Genomic DNA, 10,377 nt, shown 5'->3' on the forward strand with positions numbered 1-10,377 from the left:
AAAATTATAAGACATTGATGAAAAAAATTAAAGATGACACAAACAAATGGAAGGATATACCATGCTCATGGATTGAAAGAATGTGATTAAAATGGCCACCCTACCCAAAGCATATACATATTCAATGCTATCTCTATAAAAATATCAATAGTATTTTACACAGAAACGGAACAAGGAATTCTAAAATTTATATAGAACTAAAAAAGACCTCAAATAGCCAAAGCAATATTGAGAAAGAAAAACAAAGCTGAAGATATCACAATCCCAGATTTCAAGACATACTACAATACAAAGCTATAGTCATCAAAAAATATAGTAGTGGCACAAAAATAGTCACATCAATCAAAAAAGCAGGATATAGAACCCAGAAATAAATGCATGCTTATATGGTCAATCTATGACAAAGAAGGCAAGAATATATGATGAGGAAAAGACAGTCTCCTCAATAAATCATGCAGAGAAATGGAAAGCTACTGGACAGCTACATGAAAAAGAATGAAATTGGATCACTTTCTTATACCATACACAAAAACAAATTCACATGAATTAAAGACCTAATTGTGAGACTCGAAGGTATAAAATTCCTAAAATAATACATAGGCAGTAGTCTCTTAGACATCAGCCTTAGTAAAATGTTTATGGATAGGTCTTCTTAGGCAAAAGAAACAAAAGCAAAAATAAACTATTGTTATTATGCCAAAATAAAAAGCTGTTGCACGGCAAAGGAAACCAACCAAAAAGGAACCAACAAGGAAACCAAACAAGGAAACCAAACAAATCAACAACCAAAAAGGAAACCTATTAAATGGGAGAAGATATTTGCAAATGGTATATACTTTAAGGAGCTCATATCTAAAATATATAAAGAACTTATATAACTCAACATCAAAAAAATCTGATTTAAAAATGGGCAGAGGAACTGAATAGAATTTTTTCTCAAGAAGATATCCTCATGACAACAGACATATAAACCATGACTAATCATCAGGAAATGCAAAAGAAGACCATAATGAAATATCACTTCATGGCTGTCAAAATGACTACAATCAAAAATACAAGAAATAGCAAGTGTTGGTGAGGATGTGGAGAAAAAATAACCCTTGTGTACTGTTAGTAGAAATTAAATTGGTATAACCACTGTGGAAAACAATGTGGAGGGTTCTCAGAAAATTGAAAACAGAAATACCATATGGTCCAGTAATTCCTGTGCTGGGTTTTTTCCCCAGAGAAAATGAAAACACTAATTTGAAATAATAAATGAACCCCATGTGTATTGCAACATTATTTGCAATAGCAAAGACATGAAAGCAAATCGTGTCCATCAATACATGAATGGATGCATATGTATTTATATTATACATATATTATATTATAATATATAATGTTACTTGACTGTAAAGAAGAATGAGATCTTGTCATTTGTCTCAGCATGGATCATCCTAGAAAATATTATGGTAAGTGACATAAATCAGACAAAGACAGGTACCATATGATATCACTTACATGTGGAATCTAAAAATCAAAACCTATGAACAAATAAACAATAAACAAATAGACCCTTCAACACAAAGAACAAACTGGTTATTTTCAGAGGGGAGGTCATAGATGGATGAGTGAAACAGGTGAAGGGGATTAAGATATAAATTACAGTTATAAAATAAATAAGTCAAGGAAATGAAAATACAGCATAGGGAGTATAGGTAATAATACTGTAATAATGTCATATAGTGACAGATGGTAACCATACTTACTGTGGTAAGCATTGACTAATGTGTAGAGTTGTCAAATTTGTATGTTGGACATTTGAAACATAACACTGAATGTCAACCATACTTTGATTTTTTTTTAAAAAGGTTGAATGAAAAAGTGAAAAGATAATTCAATAATAAAAATATCTTTTATAAAACAAACAAAAGAAATTTTAAATATGGCAGCAAGAACAATGCATAAAGTTTCTTCAATAAGCATGCAGTTTCAAGGGTCTAAAAATATGTAGACAAGTAAGTCACTGCACAGTATGGAAGCACAATGATAGGAGCATTGATCAATTTATTTAAAAAATATCTATATCTTTATATTAATTCCATGAGTCATTCAGGCTCTCTCAAAATTTTCAATTCTTACTGTGAGCTACTTCTTGTGACAATTTGAGAATTTTTTCAACTAGAACCCTTTTTGTTGTCATTTCAGTTCTCCTTTTTGCAGTACTGAAGTACAAAGGGGATTTTTAATAAGCCAGTTAAAGTTCCCCAAGTGATTCCTTTTGAGCAAATCCCTCGACTTTTACCTTGTTTACACTTATTCTGGTCTTGAGTAATTTCACATATGTCTTAGTCTCCATAGTAACTTCAGTACTTTCCCTTATTTTTGTTGAAACCTTTTTTCTCTGCCTTTCATTATTTTCTTTGCCCCATTTTTTAAAGTATTTAGATGATTTTACAATCTTCTGCATCCCTATCTCTACTTCCTGAAGTTTTTCTGACATTATCAACTTATATCTAGGTTGAAACTAAGATCTGTATAAAAATGTACTGTAATTGTTCTTTGAACATGATTAATGAGAACATCCATTTACCATAGCAACTTTGTCACATCTGTTGAATATGTATGACCCCAGGATATTTTACATGGAATAATTTCTGAAAAAAAAAATTCTTACAAAACCATAAAAAAATGTATTATCTTCTGAAAAAGTGCCATACAGTCAGATTTGTTTGAGAGTGGTTGTTTTTTCTGTTGTCAATCTTGAAGTAACTAGTTATATCAACAAAATTACATTGTAACTGAAGACAGAAAAAGGAGATTAAAAATAATCATTGTGAGTGAGAAAGCAGCAATTCCATGCATATGCCATTCCAGTGTAATAAGTAATAGGAAGCAGGTTTTTAGCACGGGGCATGTAGGAGTGCAACACAAATCATGAAGATTAGACAATGTAAAATGATTACACAACCATTTTGTAAAAAGATTAGACAATAAAAAAATTTAAGAAATTTTGCCAAAAATTGGTTTTGTAAGAGAAATCGGATTTTCATACTGTTTCTGCTACATGGAAACAATCATCTTAAGATTAAGTAATATGGCAAAATTAGACAGAATCTTGTCAAAACAAGAAGAAAAATCAGTATGAGATAAGCAGAATTCAGATCCATAACTTCATTTAAATAAGATGTTTTTGTTTTTGTTTTAATCTGCTGAGAATACATAGCCCTCAAAAAATTATAGGCAATAGTCTGTGAAGTATTATTTTCCTTTATAGAAAGTGTGCCTAGTCAGGTTTATTCTACATGTATTAGTCATAAATTGATGTTCCTTTCAGTTGCAATGAGAGAACTTTAATTCAATAGATCTTAAGCAAAAGTAGAAACATTCTCTCACATGATTGAAACGTCTAAGGCAAAACTAACTTTAGATACAGATAGATAGATACAAGGACTCAAACAATGTCATCTGGTCTCACTCTCTCCATCTCTCAGATAAACTCATACATATCAGGTAGCAAGCATCATGGCCATTGACAGTCCAACTTCACATTATTTTCAAACAGCAAATTCATAATGTAGGGCTCTTCCCTGAAATCTGTCAACTCTCCAGAGATAGCTCTGGTTTGATTAATTTAGGCCACATTTGTCCAATCCCTGTGGTCAAAAGTAAAGAAACACCAGGTAAGCACTAAAACAAAACAAAACACACAATAGATGTCTACTGCAGACTTGAACTTCATAGTTCTCTGAACATTAATTACCACATTTTAGGGATTTTGTTGACATTCACTAAATAAAAATTGCTTTTTCTTAATAAAAATGCTACATAAATCTGCTAATATCACCTGGCAACTTTTTTCCTTCAATGTTCTGCAGTGTGTCCTACTTTTACTATGCAGTCTTCTGACTTTTACTTCTCAGAGATCTAGAACAGTGACAATAGGAGGATGTAGAACAGCTTTGTTTACACCACTATTCTAATATCTATACATCTAAATTGTTTGAAATTGTCAAAAGAATAAAGAACATATTTTTTATAGTTCTCTTGATAGACAAAGGCTTCATCCAATAATCAAATTATTTTTTCAAATATTTTCTAAAACTAATATTGCCTTGCTCATGAGTTCTTTCCAACTGAGAACCTGATTTGATATATACTAAAGCCACATAGCAAATTGGCTTAAAGATAAACATTAAAGTCAGTCTATTGGGATCAAATCTAAGTCTCATGCTAGCGGCAATTTAAGCCATAAAATTTTCTTTGTTGTTAACATAACAATCAGTATTTTAACTATCAACAATTTACTTGATTCTAGATACTTAAAAATAAGGGTAATTTCAACCACTATATAAAATTGAAAAACATCATATATATACACAATAAAACATATATAATATATATAATATGTATATATGTACACACACACATTAGTTTCAGGTGTACAACACAGTGATTCAACATTCTTATGCTTTATGTTATGCTCACAAGAGTAGTTTATCACTGCTTATAATGCTATTTTGATGGTTTCAATATAGAATTACAAAATATAAAATGACTAATTTGTTTTGGGCAAGATTCTAATCTACTGAAACATTTCACCTTTTTTTTTTAAAGTTTATTTATTTTTGAGAGAGAGAAAGAGTGTGAGCAGGGAAGAGGAAGAGAGAAAGGGAAAGAGAGAATCCCAAGGAGACTCCATGCTGCCAGTGCAGAATCCAACACGGGACTTGACCTCACACACCATAACATCCTGGCCTGAACTGAGCCTAACAATGGAGCCACCCAGGTGCCCCTGAAACATTTCACATTTTATATTAACATTGATCCAAATGTTTAATTGCACACACATTTAGCACATACATTCTTATATTCCTTTCTTCAATAAACCTAATGCTTTCCAAAATATGTTTATATGTGAACATACATACTGATATGTGCATATATGCATACATATATATATGTTCTGTGCTCAGAATTTGTAAATAAAATTTATTCTCATAAAACTTCAACATAGAGTAATCAAACAATATGGGAAAGGAAATCTATCAAAAGGAAGTAAAACCATGATCTTGAAGAGATATTTACACTCCCATGTTCATTGCAGCATCACTCACAATAGCCAAGATATGGAAACAGTCTAAGTGTTCATTGGTAGATGAATGGACAAAGACAGTGAAAGATATACACAACTGAATATCATTCAACTTTAAAAAGGAAGGACTTCCTGCCATTTGTGACAATGTGGATGAGTTTGCAGGACATTATGCTAAGTGCAATAAGCTAGACACCAAAAGATATATATTGCATAATCTCATTTATATGTGAAATCTACAGAGAGAGAAAAAAACCGCTGAACTCATAGCAACAGAATAGGGAGTAGAATGGTGATTACCAGAGCCTGGGGCTTGGGGGAACAGGAACGAAAGGAAAGAAAGACAGGGGAGAGAGGTGAAAGCAAGGGTGGAAGGGAGGGAGGAAGGAAGGAAGGAGCGAGCAGAGAGGAGGAATGGAGGTGATGGAGAGGTAGTGTTTAACAAATACAGAATTTTAGTTTTGCAAGATGAAAAGAGTTCTGTAGAAAGATGGTAGCAATTTTGTATTTACAAAAATATGAATATACATAATGCCACTGAATTACCACTTAAAAACAATTAAGATAGTAAATTTTGCTATGTATATTTTACCACAAATAATTGGGAAAAAAATTTTCAGCTTGTGATTTAAAAAGAAGATACAAGCAACTTTCTAAAGTCTTCACAATAGTGTAAATAAAAAGTGATACTAGGAGAAAATTCTTTCTTTGAAAGAGGTAATCCTGTTCCTAAAAGAAGTGCTCTATATACCTGTTAGGATTTTCCCACCAAGAGTTAAACAAAAGTTGACTACATTTCAGAGTTCTATAAAGTAGTTTTTCTGTCAGTGAAAGTAATTGTTACACAAGAATAAAACTGACATTTGAAAAATTATGATTGTCTTCCTTTTTCACAGTGAAGTCTTTTACAGTGTAGTCATTACTGAAAATGTATGTTTCAAAGTATAAAGTCAGAGTAACGTTTTACAATGCAGATTTATTTATTAATTTATTCATTTTTACTCAGGTGCCGTGCCACGGATTACCTGTTGTGTTGACAGAAATTTTTGCTACTTGGGATAAATTCAAGGACTAAAAAAAGATACTTAGACAACAAATAATAAGAACAGGTAACAGTAGGAAAAAGTTCCCAATATACCTTTTCATCTTTTTTGTCATAGTAACAATGAATTAGTAAACAATAAAAACAAACTGTTTTTTGTTTTTTTGTTTTTGTTTGTTTTTTGGTTTTGGGTTTTTTTGTTTGTTTGTTTGTTTGTTTGTTTTTTAGAGAGAGAGAGAGAGAGCACAAGTGAGGGACAGGGTAGAGTAGAGAGAGAGAGAGAATCTTAAGAATCCCATGACCCTGGAATCATAACCTGATCCAATATCAAGAGTTGGACACTTAATAAACTGAGCCCATAAACTAAACTTTTTAAAATAGTATATTTAGGGGCGCCTGGATGGCTCAGTCGGTTGAGCGTCCAACTTCGGCTCAGGTCGCGATCTCACGGTTGTGAGTTAGAGCCCCCCGTCAGGCTCTGTGCTGACAGCTTAGAGCCTGGAGCCTGCTTCAGATTCTGTGTCTCCCTCTCTTTCTGACCCTCCCCCGTTCATGCTCTGTCTCTCTCTGTCTCAAAAATAAATAAAAAAACATTAAAAATTTTTAAAAAATAAAAAAATAAAATATTATCTTTATTAAGTGGATAATCCCTGTTGCAAAGAAGTACACAACATTGTCTAGTATGTTCTGAATATCATAGAAAATAAACAGTCATATATAGTATTACAGGATGTTTGACATAAGGTAATTAAATATCAAAACCACAACTACCACACAAAGGCTAGCAATTATTGTTATATGAGAAGTTCCACTGTATGAAGTAAGTGAGAGAGAACTTTCTGACTCCACTCAAAGCAGATATTGACTCTTCCTTCTTAAAGAATTTTTAAGTGACTATTCTGTCCTACAGCTTTCTGATAACTTCTGATCTCATAGTAGCGGCATCACACAAAGAAAAAGATTAATCCATACGGAGAGTTTAGGGTAGTTACAGAAAAAAATCAACAAAAGACAGAAGTCATTGAAAATATTAAAAGGGGAGGCACCTGGGTGGCTCAGTTGGTTAAGTGTCTGACTTTGGCTGGGGTCATGATCTCGCGGGTTTGGTGAGTTCGAGCCCTGCATCAGGTTCTGTTCTGACAGCTTGGAGCCTGGAGCCTGCTTCAGATTCTGTGTCTCCCTTTCCCTCTACCCATACCCCACTCATGGTCTGTCTGTCTGTCTCCCTCTCAAAAATAAATTAACATTAAAAAAATATTCAAAAAAAAATATTGGGGCGCCTGGGTGGCGCAGTCGGTTAAGCGTCCGACTTCAGCCAGGTCACGATCTCGCGGTCCGTGAGTTCGAGCCCCGCGTCGGGCTCTGGGCTGATGGCTCAGAGCCTGGAGCCTGTTTCCGATTCTGTGTCTCCCTCTCTCTCTCTGCCCCTCCCCCGTTCATGCTCTGTCTCTCTCTGTCCCAAAAATAAATAAAAAACGTTGAAAACAAAAATTTAAAAAAAAAAAAAAATATTGAACGGAAGCAGAAGCTTTCCCAGAAATTGAGGTTTAAACAAGTACTTAAAGATTTTGAATCGGTATGTGAGCAAATAAGAGATATTTGAAAGCAGACTAAATCAACTAGGATAAGGACTTGTTCAACAAAATAATTACCCTAATTGGTCAAGGTAAAGGTCCTAGTGACATGATTAATATTTATCACCACTTCTTTAGTAAGAACAGACTACTAATTGTCAGAACTTAATTTATAGTGTTTATTATTGATTTTACTTACACATTCATTTAACAATGTGTAGTGTTTCCATTATAGAGCATAGAAATATTAACTTATCCTATTTATCTTATTATACAATCGTCTGTTTTGATTGGTTGGGTGTGAGCCATATAGTCTAATATAAAGTCTGATAGCACTGTTTGGATTTTAACATTTCATTGTGTTGATAAAATTCTATGCTACTCATGGAACTTACTTGCACTTGCAGGATATAAATGCCATTTAAAATATTTTTGAGATTTAAAACTGTTCTAAGGAGTAGATAAAGATAAAATGAGCTATATGTAATAGATCTTTTGTAGGCCATGTTAAGTGTTGTCAATAATAGCATTGCCTATAAAAATTATTGTATTGCAAATAGTAAACACATTTTTAGTTACTCAAAAAGACACACATTCAAAATGATTATTTTTAAATTTTTTTTTTCAACGTTTATTTATTTTTGGGACAGAGAGAGACAGAGCATGAACAGGGGTGGGGCAGAGAGAGAGGGAGACACAGAATCAAAAACAGGCTCCAGGCTCTGAGCCATCAGCCCAGAGCCCGACGCGGGGCTTGAACTCACGGACCGCGAGATCATGACCTGGCTGAAGTCGGACGCTTAACCGACTGCGCCACCCAGGCGCCCCAAAATGATTATTTTTAAAGACAAAAAATAAATCTTAGCATTGAGTGAAAATAAGATAGGATTTAAAACATTACTATAGTACCCAACACTGAAAATATGCTAAGAGAGTAGATTTCAGGTATACTCATCACACACAAAAAAATGTTAACTACATGAGAAGATGACATGTAAATTAGCTTTCCTGTAGTTATCATTGCACTATGCATAAATACACCAGATCACATGGTACACACCTTAAATATACACATTTTTATCTAAAAATATAGAAAAAAAACATTACCTAATTTCAGAAATGGGAGTAAGTTATTATTTTTAAGTGAATCCTTCAGTATGATTTTAACAGATAGGGAGAATACAAACATTTCATTCTAAAGAAAGTGAGGATTTCAGTATTTTGTTATTGAATATATAATAGTAGTGGTAGTAGAGTGTGTGTGGATGTGTGTGTACACATATTTACGGCAAAGTATTTTTTCCTAGAGGATAACTCAGTTTGGTTTTCATATATATTGAATATTACAATAGAACATATTTCAATGGTAGTTGTAGTGGAAAATTAATTCTAGAGGTTTTTAACTCATATAGTAAGAAATTTTAGTAACCACTTGAACAGTTTAGGTATAAGCGATTTTTATATTTTATATTTGAAGGAGGTGTTTGATAATTAAGGATGCCATTGCCTATTAAAAAAACCTAACAAATTATCATTAGAGTCAAGGGTGAAAATATACTACCATATCTTCATGTTCTTGTTCTAAAAAAATTACTTGTATCTATTAAAAATGTCTATATAATATGTTTATATACATAACATTATACCCCAGTTCTTTTTAATTGGGTTTAAATCAATATTTGTAGAAGAAGTAAAGGGGTAAAGGGCATCAATTCTCATTTTTGGTAAATATTTCTGTGAACAGTTTTAACAATTCATTCATCACTGAAAATATTCACACCAGCTTCCCAAATTTAATTCATTGTAAAATTAACCTAGTCAGAGATGAGTGGATAGGAGTCCAGGAATCCAGTTTAAAGATATTGATTGCTGTACTGCCTCCCTCCCCCCAGAATTAATGGGGTATATTTTTAATAAGAAATCCAGTGGGAAGTGAAGAAATAGGGAAGGAGGCACATATGTAAATATGCTTATATTGAAGAATACAAACTGAAATAAATATATTTTGTAACTTTTATAAAAATAGCCAATATTTCTTGAACCATCTGCCAGATACATAATTTATATATTGCAATCTGTATCATATTCCTAGCAAATACTCTTGTTAACATTTTACTAATGACAAACTTAGGCTTAAATAAATCCAAAACCTTTCCAAGATCAAATTAAGTGACCAAGCAGAAATCTTGTACCCAATATTAAGTGACACCCAAATGATTATTTTTGGCCACCATAACGTCTGGTTTCTACAAGAAAATTCTGGACATTGAGATGTATTTACTTAAGAATAAGGCCTTTGACTAGGTAGTTATTAATGAGAAGTGGAGATTTGTGAAGAACTGGAAATCCCAGGCAAGAGAAAAAAACTGAGCAAAGAGAAGGGGAAGAAAAAAAAAAAAGCATCTTATGTATTTAAGGGACACATTATGGAAAGGAGATTGGCTGTATTGTAGATAATTTGGTTCCACCACTGAATGCTTTCAAGGAGGGAAATAGCATTAATGTGAAACAGAGTCTAAAAGCCACAACAGAACTCACATCAGAGATACCTGCTTGGAAAGAAGACCAGTGCAACAAGATAGAATAGCTAGTAATTTAAGGAACAACAGTTACAAGAATTTGTAAGAAATTTCCAAGACAGCGGTAGACAAAAAAAGGCAAGAGAGAGAACCAAAAGAATTTAG

Source organism: Felis catus, chromosome C2 (assembly GCF_018350175.1).
Source record: "Felis catus isolate Fca126 chromosome C2, F.catus_Fca126_mat1.0, whole genome shotgun sequence".
NCBI classification, from domain to species: domain Eukaryota; kingdom Metazoa; phylum Chordata; class Mammalia; order Carnivora; family Felidae; genus Felis; species Felis catus.